This window comes from Trachypithecus francoisi, unplaced genomic scaffold (assembly GCF_009764315.1).
Source record: "Trachypithecus francoisi isolate TF-2019V2 unplaced genomic scaffold, Tfra_2.0 Lachesis_group3, whole genome shotgun sequence".
Lineage (NCBI taxonomy): Eukaryota > Metazoa > Chordata > Mammalia > Primates > Cercopithecidae > Trachypithecus > Trachypithecus francoisi.
The window spans coordinates 81,530,223-81,547,519 of NW_022681468.1; the positions used below are offsets into that span (position 1 = coordinate 81,530,223).

The window sequence follows — 17,297 nt, forward strand, 5'->3', positions numbered from 1 at the left end:
ACAAAAGAGAAAGAGAAAGGAATCAAATGTTATGTCTATAGGAGACCACCAAACTGCAAATATAAATAATTAGAGAGTAATAAAAGAACAAAGGATATACAAAACAATCAGAAGACAATTTTTTAAAGATCAAAGTAAGTTCTCATCTATCAATAACAACCTTGAATGTAAATGTTTTAAATTCCCTCAATTAAAGTATATAGACTAGCTGAACAGATTTTAAAAAGAGATCCAGGCTGGGCACAATGGCTCACACCTGTAATCCCAGCACTTTGAGAGGCCGTGGCAGGCGGATCACATGAGGTCAGGAGTTCGAGACCAGCCTGGCCAACATGGCAAAACCCTGTCTCTATTAAAAATATGAAAATTAGCCAGGCATGGTGGTACACAGCTGTAATCCCAGCTATTCGGGTGGCTGAGGTATGAGAATCCCTTGAACTCAGGAGGTAGAGGTTGCAGTGATCCGACTTTACACCACTGCACTTCAGCCTGGGTGACAGAGTAAGACTCTGTCTCAAAAGGAAAAAAAAAAAAAAAAAACGAGAGAGAGAGAGAGATCCTATTCTATACTGCCTACAAGAAACTCATCACCAGTGTTGTGTTGTTTTCATTGTAAAGATCCTTCATCTCCTTGCTTAAATTTATACCAAGTTGTTTGTTGTTGTTGTTGTTTTGTTTGTTTTTTTGGATAACTATTATAAATGGGTTGCTTTCTTGACTCCTTTTTCAGCTATTTTGTTATTGGTGTATAGAAACACTAGTGATTTTTCTATGTTGATTTCATAGCCTGCAACTTTACTGAATTTGTTTCTCCATTCTAGCAGATTTTTGGTGGAGTCTTTAGGTTCTTTAATATATTCGATCATGTCATCTGCAAAGAGGGACAATTTGTCTTTCTCTTTTCCAACTTGGATGTCTCTTATTTTCTTCTCTTGCCTGATTACTCTGGCTAGGATTTCCAGTACTATCTTAAATAAGAGTTTTGAAAGTGGATATCCTTATCTTGTTACAGTTCTTAGAGAATATCTTCAGTATGATATCAGCTATGTGTTTGTCGTATACAGCCTTTATTGTGTTAAGCTATGTTTCTTCTATGCCTAATTTGTTGACGGTTTTTATCAGAAAGGAATGTGAATTTTATCAATGCCTTTTCTGTATCTGTTGAGATTATCATATGGTTTTTGTCCTCCATTCTGTTGATGTGATATATCACATTTATTTCTTTGTGCATGTTGGACTATCTTTGCATTACAGGGATAAATCTCACTCAATCATGGTGCATTATCTTTTTGATGTGATGTTAGATTCAATTTTCCAGTATTTGTGAGGAATCTTGTATTTATGTTCATCAGTTATTGACCTATAGTTTTCTTTTTCGCTTGTGACCTTGCCTTATTTTTGTATCAGGATAAGCTAGCCTCATAGAATAAATTAGAAAGAATTTAGTCTTCTTCAATGTTTTGGAATAGTTTGAGAAGCATTTGTGTTATTTCTTCTTTAAAAGAAAAATCAACTGCAGTGTTCACCAATGGATGGATGGATAAACTGTTGTATATATACACAATGGGATATTATTTCATCCACAAACAAGAGTAAAATCCTATCATTTGCAGCAGCATGGATGAGCCTAGAAGACGTTATGTTAAGTGAAATAAGCCAGGCACAGAAAGACAAATGTTGTATGTTCCCACTTATATGTGGAAGCTAAAAAAGTTGATCTCATGGAGGCGGAGAGTAAAATGGTGATTACCAGAGGCTGCGATAAAGAGAGGTTGGTTAATATTTTAGAAATACAGTAAAATATTAGGAATAATTTCTACTGTGTGCGCACAATAGAGTGACTATAGTTATCAATAATTTATTTTATATTTCAAAATAACTAGAAGGAAAGATGTGGAATGTTGTCAAAACAAAGAAGTGATAAATGTTAGAGGTGATTATAGTGATCAATTATCCTGATTTGATCATTATATATTGTATGCATGGATCAAAATATTACATGTACTCCATAAATATATATAATTATTATGTATCAATAAACAAACCAGATACACAGGCCAGTGGAACAGAATAGAGAATCCCAAATTAAATATATGAATTTAGAGCCAACTGATTTTCAGCAAAGGCACCAAGAACATATACTGAGAAAAGGACATCCCCTTCAATAACTGATGCTGGGAAATCTGGATATCCATATGCAGAAGAATGAAACTAGACCCCTATCTCTCACCATACACAAAAATCAAAGGAAAGTGGACTAAAGACTTAAATGAGAGACCAAAAACTATAAAACTACGAGAACGATATGTAGCAAAATCTCTTCAGGGCATTGGTCTAGTCAAAGACTTTATGGGTAGGACTTCAAAAGCATGAGCAATAAAAAAATAGACAATGGGACTATATCAAACTACAAAGCTTTTACACAGCAAAGAAAACAATCAAGAGAGAAAAGGCAACCTACAGAATGGAAGAAAATATTTGCAAACTATGCATCCAATAAGAAACAAATGTCCAGTATATACAGGGAACTCAATAGCAAAAAAAACTAGTAATTTGATGTTTTAAATGTGCAAGGTATCTGAATAGACATTTTCCACTACAAAAGACATACAAGTGACCAGTAAATGTATTTTAAAATGCTCAGCATCACTAGCCATCAGGGAAATGCAAATCAAAACCACGATGAGACGTCATCTCACCTCATTTGGAATGGCTATTATCAAAAAGACAAAAAATAAATGCTGGCAAGGACGAGGGAAAAGGACACTTTTACACACTGTTAGTGGGAATGTAAATTAGTACAACCATTAGGGAAAGCAGTATGGAGGTTTCTAAATAAAACTAAAAATAGAACTACTATAAGATCTAGCAATCTCACTACTGGGTATGTATCCAAAGGAAAGGAAATCAGTATATCAAAGGGATACCTGTACCCTCAAGTTTATCACAGCACTATTTTCTTTCTTGCTTGCTTGCTTTCTTGCTTTTCTTGCTTTCTTGCTTTCTTGCTTGCTTTCTTGCTTTCTCCTTCTTTCCTTCCTTTATTTTTAAATTTCAGTAGCTTTAAGGGTACAAGTGGTTTTTGGTTACATGGATGAATTGTATAGTAATGAAGTCAGATTTTAGTGTACCAGTCACTCAAGTAATCTCAAGTAATGTACTTTGTACCCAATATATAGTTTTTTAATCTGTCACTCACCTGCCATCCTCCCTTCCTCTGAGTCTCCACTGTCCATTCTTTATGCCTTTGTGTACCCATAGTTAAACTCTCACTTGTAAGTGAAAATAGATGGTATTTGGCTTTCCATTCCTAAGTTACTTCACTTGGAAAAATGGCCTCCAATTCCATCCAAGTTGCTGCAAAAGACATTATTTCATTCCTTTTATGGATGAGTGGTATTTCATAGTGTATATACACCACATTTTATTTATCCACTCATGGTCCGATGGGCACTTAGGTTGGTTCTATGTGTCTGCAATTGTGAATAGTGCTGCAACAAACATATGTGTGCATGTATCTTTTTTATATAATGAGTTCTTTTCCTTTGGGTAGATGCCCAGTAGTGGGATTGCTAAGTCAAATGGTAGAACTGCTTTTGTTCTTTGAGGAATCTTCACACTGTTTTCCATAGAGTACACTCATTTACCTTGCCACCAGCAGTGTATAAGCATTCCCCTTTCATCACATCCATGCCAACATATGTTATATTTTGACGTTTTAATAATGGCAATTCAAGCTGGGGTAAGGTGGTATCAAGTTGTGGTTTTAACTTGCATTTCCCTCATGGTTAGTGATGTTGAGAATTTTTTCATATGTTTGTTGGTCATATGTATATCTTCTTTAGAGAAATGTCTGTTCATGTCATTTGCCCACTTTTTGATAGGATTATTTGTTTTTTTCTTGCTGATTTGTTTGAATTCCTGGATATTAGTCCTTTGTCAGATGCATAGTTTGCAAACATTTTCTCCCATCCTGTTCACTGTAATGATTATTTCTTTTGCTGTGTGGAGGCTTTTTACTTTAATTAGATCCCATTTCTTTATATTTGTTTTTGTTACATTTGCTTTTGGGGTCTTAATCATAAATTATTTCCCTAGGCCAATGTCCAGAAGAGTTTTTCCTAGGTTTCCTTCTAGAATTTTTATGATTTCAAGTATTGGATTTAAGTCTGTATCCCATGTTCAGTTGATTTTTGTATATGGTCAGAGATAGGGATCCAGTCTCATTTTTCTACATGTAGCTAGCCAGTTTTCCCAGCACCATTTATTGAATAGGGTGTCCTTTTCCCAATTCATGTTTTTGTGTGCTTTCTCGAAGATAAGTTGATTGTAAGTATTTGGCTTTATTTCTGGATTCTGTATGTGGTTCCATTGCTCTATGTACCTACTTTTATACCAGTACTCTGCTGTTTTGGTTACTATATCCTTGTAGTATAACATGAAATCAGGTAATGTGATGCTTCTAGACTTGTTCTCTTTGCTTAGGATTGTTTTGGCTATTCAGGCTCTTTTTTGGTTTCATATGAATTTTAATTTTTTTTTCTAATTTCATGAAAAACAATATTGGTATTTTGATAGGAATTGCATTGTATCTGTAGATTGCCTTGGGCAGTAAGGTCATTTTAATGATATCGATTCTTCCAATTCATGAGCATAAGATGTATTTCCATTTGCTTGTGTCATCTATGATTTCCTTCAGCAGTGTTCTATACTTCTCCTCACGGAGATATTTCACATCCTTCCTAGATTTTCGTGTTTTTTTTTTCCTTGCAGATATTCCTAGATATTCCTAGATAGTCGTGTTTTTTTTTTCCTTGCAGGCATCATAAAAGGAATTAAGTTTTTCATTTGATTCTCAACTTTGTCATTGTCGGTGTATAGCAGTGCTACTCATTTGTGTGCATTGATTTTGCAACCTGAGACTTTTTGAATTCATTTACCAAACCTAGGAGTCTTTTGTAGGAATTTTTGGGGTTTTCTAGGCATACAATAATACCATTGGCAAACACAGATAGTTTGACTTCCTCTTTTCCAATTTGGATACCCTTTTATTTCTTTCTCTTGCCACATTGCTCTGGCTGGGACTTCCAGTACTATGTTGAATAGAAGTGGTGAAAGTGGGCATCCTTGTCTTCTTCCAGTTCTTAGGGGGAATGCTTTCAAATTTTTCCCACTCAATATGAAGATGGCTGTGGGTATGCCATATATGGCTTTTATTATTTTGAAGTATGTTCCTTTTATGCCTAGTTTGTTGAGAGTTTTATCATAAAGCAATGCTGTATTTTATCAAACTCTTTATCTGTGTTGATTGAAATGATAGTGTAGTTTTTGTATTTGATTATGTTTATGTGATGAATCACATTTATTGACTTGAGTATGTTGAACCATTCCTACATCCCTGGGATGAAAGTCATTTGATCATAATGAATTATCTTTTTGATTTTCTGTTGGATTATTTTGCTAATATTTTGTTGAGAATTTTTACATCTATGTTAATCAGGGATATTGGTCTGTAGTTTTCTTTTTTGTTGTTATGTCCTTTCCTGGCTTTGGTATCAGGGTGATACCGGCTTCACAGAATAATTTGAGGTGATTCCCTCTTATCAGTCTTTTGGAATAATTTCAGTAGGACTGGTACCAATTTTTCTTTAAATGGCTGGTAGAATTCAGCTGTGAATCCATCTGGCTCTGAGTTTTTTGTTCTTGTTGTTGTTGTTGGCAATTTTTTTATTACTCATTCAATTTCACCACTTGTTATTGGACTGTTCAGAATTTCTGTTTCTTCCTGATTCAAGCTAGGAGGATTGTATGTTTCCAGATATTTATCTATTTCCTCTAGACGTATACATAGAGGTGTTCATAGCAATCTCGAATGATCTTTTCTATTTCTGCGGTGTTGGTTGTAATGTCTCCATTTTCATTTCAAATTGAGCTTATTTGAATCTTCACTCTTCTTGGTTAGTCTAGCTAATGATCTATCAGTTTTGTTTATCTTTTCAGAGAACCAACTTTTGTTTCATTGACCTTTTGTATGAATTTTTGGTTTCAGTTTCATTTGGTTCTGCTCTGATCTTTGCTATTTATTTTCTTCTGCTAGCTTTGGGTTTGATTTTTTCGTTTCTCTAGTTCCTTGAAGTGTAACATTATGTTGTCAGTTTGTTATCTTTCAGACTTTTTGATAAAAGCGTTTAGTGCTATAACTTTCTTCTTAGCACTGCTTCTGCTGTATCCCACAGATTATGATGAGTTGTGTTACATTATCATGCATTTCAAATAATTTTTTAATTTCCATTTTGAATTTATTGTTAACCCAAAATTATTCAGGAGCAGATTGTTTAATCTCCATGCATTTGTATAGTTTTGAGGGTTCCTTTTTGGAATTGATTTCTAGTTTTTATTCCAATGTGTTCTGAGAAGATACGTGATATGATTTCAATGGTTATTAATTTGTTGAGACATATTTTGTGGCCTATCATATGGTCTATCTTGGAGGATGTTCCATGTGCTGATGAGAAGAATGTATATTCTGTAGCTCTTGGGGAAAACGTTCTGTAAATATCTGTTAGGTCCATTTGTTCTAGAGTGCAGCTTAAGTCCAGTGTTTTTGGTTGACTTTCTGTCTTGATGTCCTGTCTAGTGCTATCAGCAGAGTGTTGAAGTCCTCCACTATTATTGTGTTGCTCTTATGTCTTTTCTTGGGTGTAGTAGCAATTGTTTTATGAATGTGGGAGCTCCAGAGTTAGGTGCATATATATTTAAGATTGTAATATCTTCTTGTTGGATTGATCCTTTTATCATTATATAACGATCTTCTTTATCTTTTTTTTTTTTACTGTTGTTTAAAACTCTTTTATTTGATATAAAAAAGGTTACTCCTGCTCAGTTTTTTTTTGTTTGTTTGTTTTGTTTTGTTTTGTTTTTTGTTTTGTTTTGTTTTGCTTGAGATGGAGTCTCAGTCTGTCGCCTAGGCCGGATGAAGTGCAGTGGTGTGATCTCGCTCACTGCAAGCTCCACCTCCCAGGTTCACGTCATTCTCCTGCCTCAGCCTCACAAGTAGCTGGGACTACAGGCACCCACCACCACACCCAGCTAATTTTTTGTATTTGTAGTAGAGACGGAGTTTCACCATGTTAGCCAGGATGGTCTTGATCTCCTGACCTTGTGATCCGCCCGTCTCAGCCTCCCAAAGTGCTGAGATTACAGGTGTGAGCCACCGTGCCCAGCCTACTCCTGCTCAGTTTTGATTTTCATTTATATGGAATATCTTTTTCCACTCATTTGCTTTGAGTCTAGAAGAATCCTTATGTGTTAGATGTATCTCTAGAAGACAGAAGATATTTGCTTTGTAATTTTTTTATCCATTATGCCAATCCGTATCTTTTAAGTAGAGCATTTATACCCTTTACATTCAGTGTTAGTATTGAGATGTGAAGTACTGTCCTCATCATCATATTGATTGTTACCTTGTTACTTTGTTTTCTTCATGGTGTTATTGTTTTTCGTTTTTTACTTTAAGTTCTGAGATACACATCCAGAACGTGCAGATTTGTTACATAGGTATACATGTGCCATGGTGGTTTGCTGCACCCATCAACCCATCATCTACATTAGGTATTTGTCCTAATGCTATCCCTCCCCTACATCCCCACCCACTGACAGGCCATGGTGTGTGATGTTCCCCTCCCTGTGTCCATGTATTGTCATTGTTCAACTCCCACTTATATGTGAGAACATGTGGTATTTGGTTTTGTGTTTCTGTGTTAGTTTGCTAAAAATGATGGTTTCCAGGTTCATCCATGTCCTTGCAAAGGACATGAATTCATCCTTTTTATGGCTGCATGGTATTCCATGGTGTATATGTGCCACATTTTCTTTATCCCATCTATCATTGATGGGCATTTGGATTGATTCCAAGTCTTTGCTATTGTGAATAGTGCTGCAATAAACATACATGTGCATGTGTCTTTATAGTACAATGATTTATAATCCTTTGGGTATATATCCAGTGCTGGGTCAATGGTATTTCTGGTTCTAGATCCTTGAGGAATCGCCACACTGTCTTCTGCAATGGTTGAACTACTTTACACTCCCACCAACAGTGTAAAAGCATTCCTATTTCTCCACATCCTCTCCAGCATCTGCTGTTTCCTGACTTTTTAATGATCACCATTCTAACTGGCATGAGATGGTATCTCATTGTGGCTTTGATTTGCATTTTTCTAATGACCAGGGATGATAAGGGGTTTTTTTCATATGTTTGTTGGCCACTTAAATGTCTTCTTTTGAGAAGTGTCTGTTCATATCCTTTGCGCACTTTTTGATGGGGTTGTTTTTTTCTTGTAAATTTGTTGAAGTTCCTTGTAGATTCTGGATATTAGCCCTTTGTCAGATGGATAGATAGCAAAATTTTCTCCCATTCCTTAGGTTGCCTGTTCACTCTAATGATATTTAATAAATGATATTGGGAAAACTGGCTAGCCATATGCAGAAAACTGAAACTGGACCCCTTCCTTACACCTTATATAAAAATTAACTCAAGATGGATTAAAGATTTAAACATTAAGACCTAAAACCATAAAAACCCTAGAAGAAAACCTAGGCAATACCGTTTAGGACATAGGCATGGGCAAAAACTTCATGACTAAAACACCAAAAGCAATGGCAACAAAAGCCAAAACTGACAACTTTGATCTAATTAAACTAAAGAGCTTCTGCACAGCAAAAGAAACTATCATCAGCATGAACAGGTGTTATTGTTTTATAGGCCCTGTGAATTTTATACTTTCAAAAGGTTCTGTTCTGGTGCATATCAACCTTTTGTTTCAAGATTTAGAATTCCTTTTAGCATTGCTTTTAGGGCTGGCCTGGTAGTAACAAATTCCCTTAGCATTTGGTTGTCTAAAAAATATTTTTCCTTTATTTATAAAACATAATTTTGCTGGATACAAAACTCTTGGCTGACAGTTATTCTGTTTAAGGAGGCTAAAGATAGGACCCCAGTCCCTTCTAGTTTGTAAGGTTTCTGCTGAAAAGTCTGATAGGTTTTCCTGTATAGGTTACCTGATGTCTTTGTCTCACTGCTCTTAAAAATATTTCCTTCCCATTAAATTTAGATAGCCTGATGACTATATGCCTTTGTAATGTCCTTTTTGCAATAAATCTCCCAGAAGTTCTTTGGATTTCTTGTATTTGGGTGATTAAATCTCTAGCAAGGCCATGGAGGTTTTCCTCAATTATTTCTTCGAATAAGTTTCCTGAACTTTTTGCATTTTCTTCTCCCTCAGGAACACCAGTAATTCTTAGGTTTCAACATTTTACATAATCCCATATTTATTGTAGACTTTGTTCATTTCTTTGAAATTTTTTTATTTATTTTTGTCTGATTAGGTTAATTTAAAAGGCTTGACTTTTAAATTCTTCTTCTCCTTGGTTTAGTCTATTGTTAAAACATTCCACTGCATTTTGTAATTCTCTAAATATATTTTTCATTTCCAGAAGTTCCAACTGGTTTTTCCTTAAAATATCTACCTCTTTAGAAAATTTTTCACTCACATTCTAAATTATTTTCATTTCTTTATGTTGGTTTTCACCTTTCTCTTATATCTCCCTGAGTAACTTAATAACCTTTTGAATTCTTTAGTATTTCAAAGAATTTTTTTTTGAGATGGAGTCTCACTCTGTCACCCAGGCTGGAGTGCAGTGGTGTGATCTCAGCTCACTGCAACCCCTGCCTCCCAGGTTCAAGCAGTCCTCCTGCCTCAGCCTCCTGAGTAGCTGGGACTAGAGGTGCACGCCACCATACCCAGCTAATTTTTCTTTCTTTCTTTCTTTCTTTCTTTTTCTTGCATTTTTAGTAGAGATGGAGTCTCACCATGTTGGCCAGGCTGGTGGTATTTCAAAGATTTCGTCTTGGTTTGGATCCATTGCTGGAGAGTTGCTGTGATCTTTTGAAGTTGTTATAGAGCCCTGTTTTGTCACATTGCCAGAATTATTTTTCTGTTTTCTTCTCTTTTGGGTAGACTATTTCTTCTAATTATTTTTGAATTTATTTCTGGCTCACTTTTTATTTGACTGTGTTTTTTGTTGTTGTTTGTTTCTTTTTTTCCCCTTGAGGATGTGACTTTAATGTTTATAAGTTATTGTAACCTAATTTGGCTCTGGGTGCTTTCAGGGGTGAAGATTCTGTATGAGCTCCTTGGTTATAGAGACTCTTTGTATGATGGCTTCCTCAGATGCTGGTTACAGTAGCAGTGTGCTTGGTGTGTGAGCAAGTTTACTGTCTCCTGTGGAGTTGGAATGGCAGAGATCTCTTGAAGCTTATCTCATTCCCCAGTGGTGTTCACTCATTTACTTATTTATTTAGTTATCCAGCACTTTATTCACTGGGTTGAACAGTTCAGGCTTCAGGCCAGTAGGAGGTGGCCACAGGCAAAAACTGGCTGTGGCTGAAGCTGGTCGGTAAACGCAATAACCAACGGTGGGCGAAAGTACCAGCCTTCACAGAGGTGGCTAGGGGAGTGCTCAGTGAAACTCACTGAGGTCTTTTCAGGTGGAAGGGAGGGACCCACCTCAGATCCCCTGACAGGACAGCAGGAAAGCCATCTGTCTCCCAGTCACATTCCTGACCCAGTGTTCTAGCTATTCAGATCGGACAGGTACCTCTTTTCTTTTTTTCACTTTTAAGTTAAGGGGTAGATGTGCAGGATGTGCAAATTTGTTACATAGGTAAACACGTGTCGGGGGGGTTGGTTGTAAAGATTATTTCATCACCGAGGTATTAAGCCTAGTATCCACCAGTTATTTTTCTAGCTTCTCTCCCTCCTCCCACCCTCTACCCTCTGAAAGGCCCCAGTGCGTGTTGTTCCCCTCTGTGTGTCTGTGTGTTCTCATCATTTAGCTCACACTCGTAAGTGAGAACAAGCAGTATTTGGTTTTCTGTTCCTGCATTAGTTTGCTAAGGATAATGGCCTCCAGATCCATCCATGTCCCTGTAAAGGACATGATCTCATTGTTTCTGTGACTGTGTACTATTCCATGGTGTATATATACCACACTTTCTTTATCCAGTCTATCACTGACAGGCATTTGGGCTGATCCCTGTCTTTTCTATTGTAAATAGTGCTGCAGTAAGCATAAACATGCCTGTGTCTTTATAATAGAACAATTTATATTCCTTTGGGTATATATCCAGTAATGGGATTGCTGGATGAAATGGTAGTTCTGACTTCAGGTCTTTGAGAAGTTGCCATACTGTCTTCCACAATGGTTGAAGTAATTTACACTCCACCAAAAGTGTGAAAGCATTCCTTTTTCTCCACAACCTCACTAGCATCTGTTATTTTTGACTTTTAGTAATAGCCATTCTGACTGGTGTGAAGTGGTATCTCATTGTGGTTTTGATTTGCATTTCTCTGATGATCAGTGATGCTGAGCTTTTATTCATGGGACTGTTGGCAGCATGTATGACTTCTTTTGAGAAGTGTCTGTTTATATCCTTTGCCTACTTTGTAATGGGGTGGTTTAGGGTGTGTGTGTGTGTGTGTGTGTGTGTGTGTGTGTGTGTGTTTTGTGTTTTTTTTGTTTGTTTGTTTTTTGGGGTTTTTTTGTAAATTTATTTAAGTTCCTTACAGATACTGGATGTTAGACCTTCAGACAGACACATCTTTTCAGCTGCAAGAATGTAGAGATGAATTGTGACTCCACCTCTCATACAAGCCTGAGCCTGGAGGGCCCTTGTCCCATGGGAATGCAGTCACCTGAAGTGTTCCAGAAAGGCTGTCTACAGGTGCACCCAGGCCGAGTTCCTTTGTGAGAAACCCCAGCTGTGTCAGCAGTGGTGCATGAGGGGGAGAAGTTCTCTTCTCCAAGACCCTTCGCAAGCACCAGGGCTGCCTGATTGTTGTGGTAGAGCCACAGACTTTCCCCACTGAGCCCAGCACTGCACCTGTGCCTCTGCTTAAAGAAACTTCCCACAAGGGTAGAGTTCTGAGACTCAAGGCCTGCAATCTGAATTCCTTTGTCCCACAGGGTGCTCCCTTGATGTGGTACACTCCTGCTTACCCTAGAAGTAGGAGTTCCTGAATGCCAGACTACTACGATTGCTGCTGCTGCTCTGGATCTGGCCACCCAGTGGGGCTGCTACATTCCAAGCTGGTGCTAGGGAATGTCTGCAAAGGATTCATTGATGTGACTTATCCTCAAGTCTCCCAGCAGTGGGTACCAGCACCAAGTCTGATGGGGCTAGCAGAGGAGTAATGAAAACTCTGTGAGATTCTTTGGTTACAAATAGCCTTAGTGTGTTGGCTTTCTCTAATTTCAGTTGTAGTAGTAATGATCTGGTCACATGAGCAGACTCAAGACCTCCTGGTTAGCCAGAGTGATGCAGGCAATGGTGGTAGCTGTAGTCATGCAAAAGTTTTCTCCTTCCCGGTGTTGTGTTATTCTGCCTACAGATGTTGTAATGGACTATGTTGATTGGCCTATAGCAAGGAGGAGCAGTTGGTGCAAAAGAGCACTGACTACAGTAGTAGTGGTGGAATTTGTGCTTGGCTTATGTGACCAGGGGAGGTACTCTGGTGTCTCAAGCAATGGGCAGGTCCACAAAGTTCCCAGAAGTTTCTGTCCTTTGTGTTAAGCTACCAGAGTGGGTAAAAAGGCAAACCGTGTCGGTGCTGAGTCAGGCAAGTTCACACTCTGGCTATCCACATGCAGGTGCAATCAGTGGCCCCCATGGGGATCAGAGGGCAGTTCTCTGAATGCTGGGGTAATGTTTCAGGGAGGAGTGCAGTTGCCCCTGCTACACAGAAGAGCCCACACAGGAAGTGAGGAGTACAGGTGGCAGTAAGCCCCACTCAGCTCCTATGCACTTGGCAAGACAGGTCCCAGACCCACAGTGTTCCACTAGCAGTGGCTAGCTAGGTTGCAAGCAGGCTGCGCTCAGAGCTCAAAACTAACCAGGCCATAAGCCTTCTCTGGCTGCCAAGACAAAAACTGCTCAGGCCATGCCCCTCCTGATCTGCTACAAATCAGGGGCACCCAGCTCCTACACCTGTGGGCACAGCACACTTCCCACTTGCCCCTCAGGTCTGGTCAAGGAGGTTCATCCCTGCTAGAGATTATATTGTGAATCTCAGTTGGGAGCTTCTCACTTCTCTCAGCCCGTGACCACCAGCTGAGCTAACTGACAGACTTCTGCATGGTCCTCTGTGAGGTAGGTTCAGGAATGGCTTCCCTCCGTCCCCAGTAGAGTCTGGGAGTGCAGGCAAAGCACATCCTGAAGCTGCTCCTTCTCATATACTCCCCTCAACTCATTAAGTCAGCTCCAGCACTGATTAAGGTCTTCCCCATGGCCTGGATTGCCAGGTTCCCCAGTGGAAGTGCATATCCCAGAGGCAGTTTCTCTTCCTTTCACAGTCTGAGGACTCAGAGTTTTCTGCCTGGCTCATAGTGTAAGCTGCAGTTTGCTACTTCTTTCAAAGGGTCTGTGGTTTCTTTCAATTTTCCTCTTAAGCTCCTGTGTTGCTTCCTGGAAAAAAAGTTCAGAGTGTGAATCTCTACACACTATTTTGTCTTTCCAAATAGGAGAGGCATGGTAACAATGACTTCAATCTACCACCTTGGAAAAGAAAACTATCACAGCACTATTCACAATAGCCAAAATATGAAATCATTTAAGTGACTATCAACAGATGAATGGCTAAAGAAAATGTAGTATATAGACAGAATGGAGTACTATTCAGCCATGAAAAGAAGAAAATCCTGTCATTTGCAGCAATATGGATGGAACTGGAGGTCATTATTCTAAGTGAAATAATTCAGGCACAGAAACATAAATATCACTTTCTTTTTTTTTTTTTTTTTTTTTTGAGACGGAGTCTCGCTCTGTCACCAGGTTGGAGTGCTGTGGCCAGATCTCAGCTCACTGCAAGCTCCGCCTCCCGGGTTCACGCCATTCTCCTGCCTCAGCCTCCTGGGTAGCTGGGACTACAGGCGCCGCCACCTCACTCGGCTAGTTTTTTGTAGTTTTTAGTAGAGACGGGGTTTCACCGTGTTAGCCAGGATGGTCTCGATCTCCTGACCTCGTGATCCGCCCGTCTCGGCCTCCCAAAGTGCTGGGATTACAGGCTTGAGCCGCCGCGCCCGGCCAATATCACTTTCTAACTCATATATAGAAGCTAAAAAAAAAAAAAACAGGTCATAGGCCGGGCACGGTGGCTTACACCTGTAATCCCAGCACTTTGGGAGGCCAAGGCGGGGGGATTACCTGAGGTCAGGCGTTCAAAACCAGCCTGGCCAACATGGCAAAACCCTGTCTCTACTAAAAATACAAAAATTAGCCGGGTGCGGTGGTGGGCGCCTGTAATCTCAGCTACTCAGGAGGCTGAGGCCGGAGAATTGCTTGAACCTGGGAGGCGGAGGTTGCAGAGAGGTGGAGGTTGCAGTGAGCCAAGATCACACCATTGCACTCCAACCTGGGCAACAGAGTGAGACTCCATCTCAAAAAAAAAAAAAAATGAGGTCATACAAGTAGAGAGTAGAATTGTGGAAGTAGAGAGTAGAATTATTATAAGCTGGGAAAGGGATGGAGAAAGGGAAGGAGAGGTTGGCTAACGCATACAAGTTACCATTAGATAAGAGGAATGAGTTCTACTGCTCTATATCCCTGTTGAGTGAATATGGGCAACAAAAATTTATAGTATATTTTCAAAGAACTAGAAAAGAGGATGTTGAAGGTTCACAACACAAAAAAATAATAAATGTTTCAGGTGACGGATATGCTAGTTACCTTGATTTTATCATTACACATTGTATATATGTATTTGAAATATCACACTGTATCCCATAAATATGTATAATTAATTACATGCAAACTAAAAATAAAAGGAAAAATTACAGCATATTTTGTTAAACCTATCAAAACTAAATTTAATCAATAGTTTACCCTCCTCCCTGAAAATACAAGAAACTTAGGACTTTTAACCTCATTTATCGTCTCCCAACATTTTTGCATTTTAATTCTACACTGTTTTTTTTAATGTCAGTAGGAATTGTGATTATCATCCTATATAAAAAGTGTTCATTTTCCTTTAGTAGTTTCTAGTTACTGGACTAGTTTTGTTTCCTGTGTGTTGTACTCTAATAATTTATTCTGATTGTTCTTTCAGTTGATAATTCTCTTTTCTGTTGGTCTTCAATCTGCAAGAAAACCTATTCATTTAGTGTTTAATTTTATTTCACTTTTTATTTTTGGAAGGTCTATTTGGTTCTTTATCATATCTATTATGACACTTCATGTTCTCTTATTCCCTCCAGTTATCTTCAAGTTTGCATGAAATATGTGCCAGGTAATTTCAAAATCTCAAGCAGAATATCTTAATTATCTTGGTCACTTGCATAATAAGGAGAGAGTAGTTGACTTCACACCTTCTGTTCGAGTGCTGAAAATACTACTGAGATAAGTGTACCAAGATCATTCTTGGAAAAGGAAATGAAGCCATCAAAACAAACAAAAATATACAACAACTAAATAGACAAACACATACACATATATATGAACATGCATATACATGTCACACACATATACCCATGTGTTGTGTGTTTGTAATTATATAAAATGAATGTAGATAATTATGTATATTTAAGTATATCTATGTGTAAATACTTATGTAAAGATAGAGATACAGGTTTAGGTTTAGGTATACAGAATATAGATAAATATAGACATACGATTTCTAAAAGCTACCTTAACACATACATAATCCATTTGAAGAAAGGATTCTATAGTTAAAAACATTTTAAAACCTCTATTGTAGTCAATACCCTCTTTTGATACATGATGGTAAAAGGCCCAGAAATTGGCAATCGAATCCCAGATCAGATATCTTCCAGCTGAGAGACAAATGCTCACAGCTGCAAGAGGTCTTAAAAGATCTTATGTGCATGCTTATGATAATTTCCCAGTTGCCCTAAGATGTTTTCCAGCCACTGTTGCAACAACTTCCTGAAGAGAAAGCACTTGGGCTCACCAGAACAGCCATTCCCATGAGAACTCTAATTGTGAGGGTACTTTGCTTTGCTGAGTTGAAATTGCCAACTTAGAAGTAGCTTCCCCACTGCTAAGACTGATAGAGAGGAAAGTTTGCAGCTTTCCACACATGTAGTGTGTGTGTGCATGTGCAAGCACACTTTTTGTAACCATGTGACCATGTGACCTAGTGCACATCACTTAATATCTGAGTCTTTCATTTTAAAATGTGATCAAGGTTAACTGCCATATGGCATGTACAGAATATGAGATAACATATATAAACCCCCTTTTATATGCTTTGTAACACAAGATAGGGATTCATATTAATGTCCTTTCCTTCCCTCTTCCTTGATTTCTCCTTCACCAGAGTCATGCTCAAAACAACTAATTCTGCTACCAAATGAGAGCCTCAGATTATTTGAAGCTAGGTATGAGATGCCTGTGCCCCAGCTCACCTTTTCCCAACATGAGTCAACTGGAAGTCCATTCCACAGTAAAGACACTTTCCTCTAGGATACACAGTGGAGCCCAGGGTAGACACCATCTTTGGACAAGACTTTTTTCCCTGTGAGAACTGAACCAAAAGTGAAATTTCTGGAGAGAAAGAGGCTAAGCCAAAGGACACAAGCTAATCCCACTAATTTCAGTCTCCGTTATTTCCTCAGGAGTTTTAGAGTACCACTTATGAACAGTGTGCACGTATTTAAGATTCTCAAAGCCTCACAGCCAGTCTTAGCATATGATGCCAAAAGGAGCTAGATATCAAACTCCTCAAAGCCTCATGGTTGGAGCTCAATGCCTTGGTTAATTAAGCATCTTTCAGTAACAGCCTCAATCTTTCAGGCTTAGAAATCTGAGACAAGATAACATTTTTTAAAAAGCCTAGTTTTGCAATCATATATTGGAAGTTCTGGCAAATGATTCAGCATAGAGAATACAGAGAGAATAATGTAGTCATTGGTTCCACAATCAGTCACCTTGCCACAGTTCCACTGGTAAAATGCTCTGAGAGGCCCTATAGGTTTCTACAAGACTTGATTTCCCATTGGCAGACTTTGAAGTGCTGGCTGGAATGATCCAGATCTTCCGCTTTTTTCAGGTATGTTTCTCATATTGTTCTTGAGTTTCTAATCAGAAACAGAAAAACCAGAAAGCAGAGTGTGTCCACAAGTAGATGTCATACCACAACTGGAGAACAGATAGGGGATATAACATAAGAATGCTTAAGCATGAATTTGTTTCCAAACACAATAACTTATTATTATACTTG

General features: G+C 38.3%; 1 long non-coding RNA gene across 1 annotated transcript in view; it reads right to left on the bottom strand.

Moving 5' to 3' along the window:
- The window catches only part of LOC117069895, a 248,968-nt gene that overhangs the window by 58,117 nt on the left and 173,554 nt on the right, over positions 1 to 17,297 (bottom strand). The gene's annotated exons all lie outside the window — the stretch shown is intronic.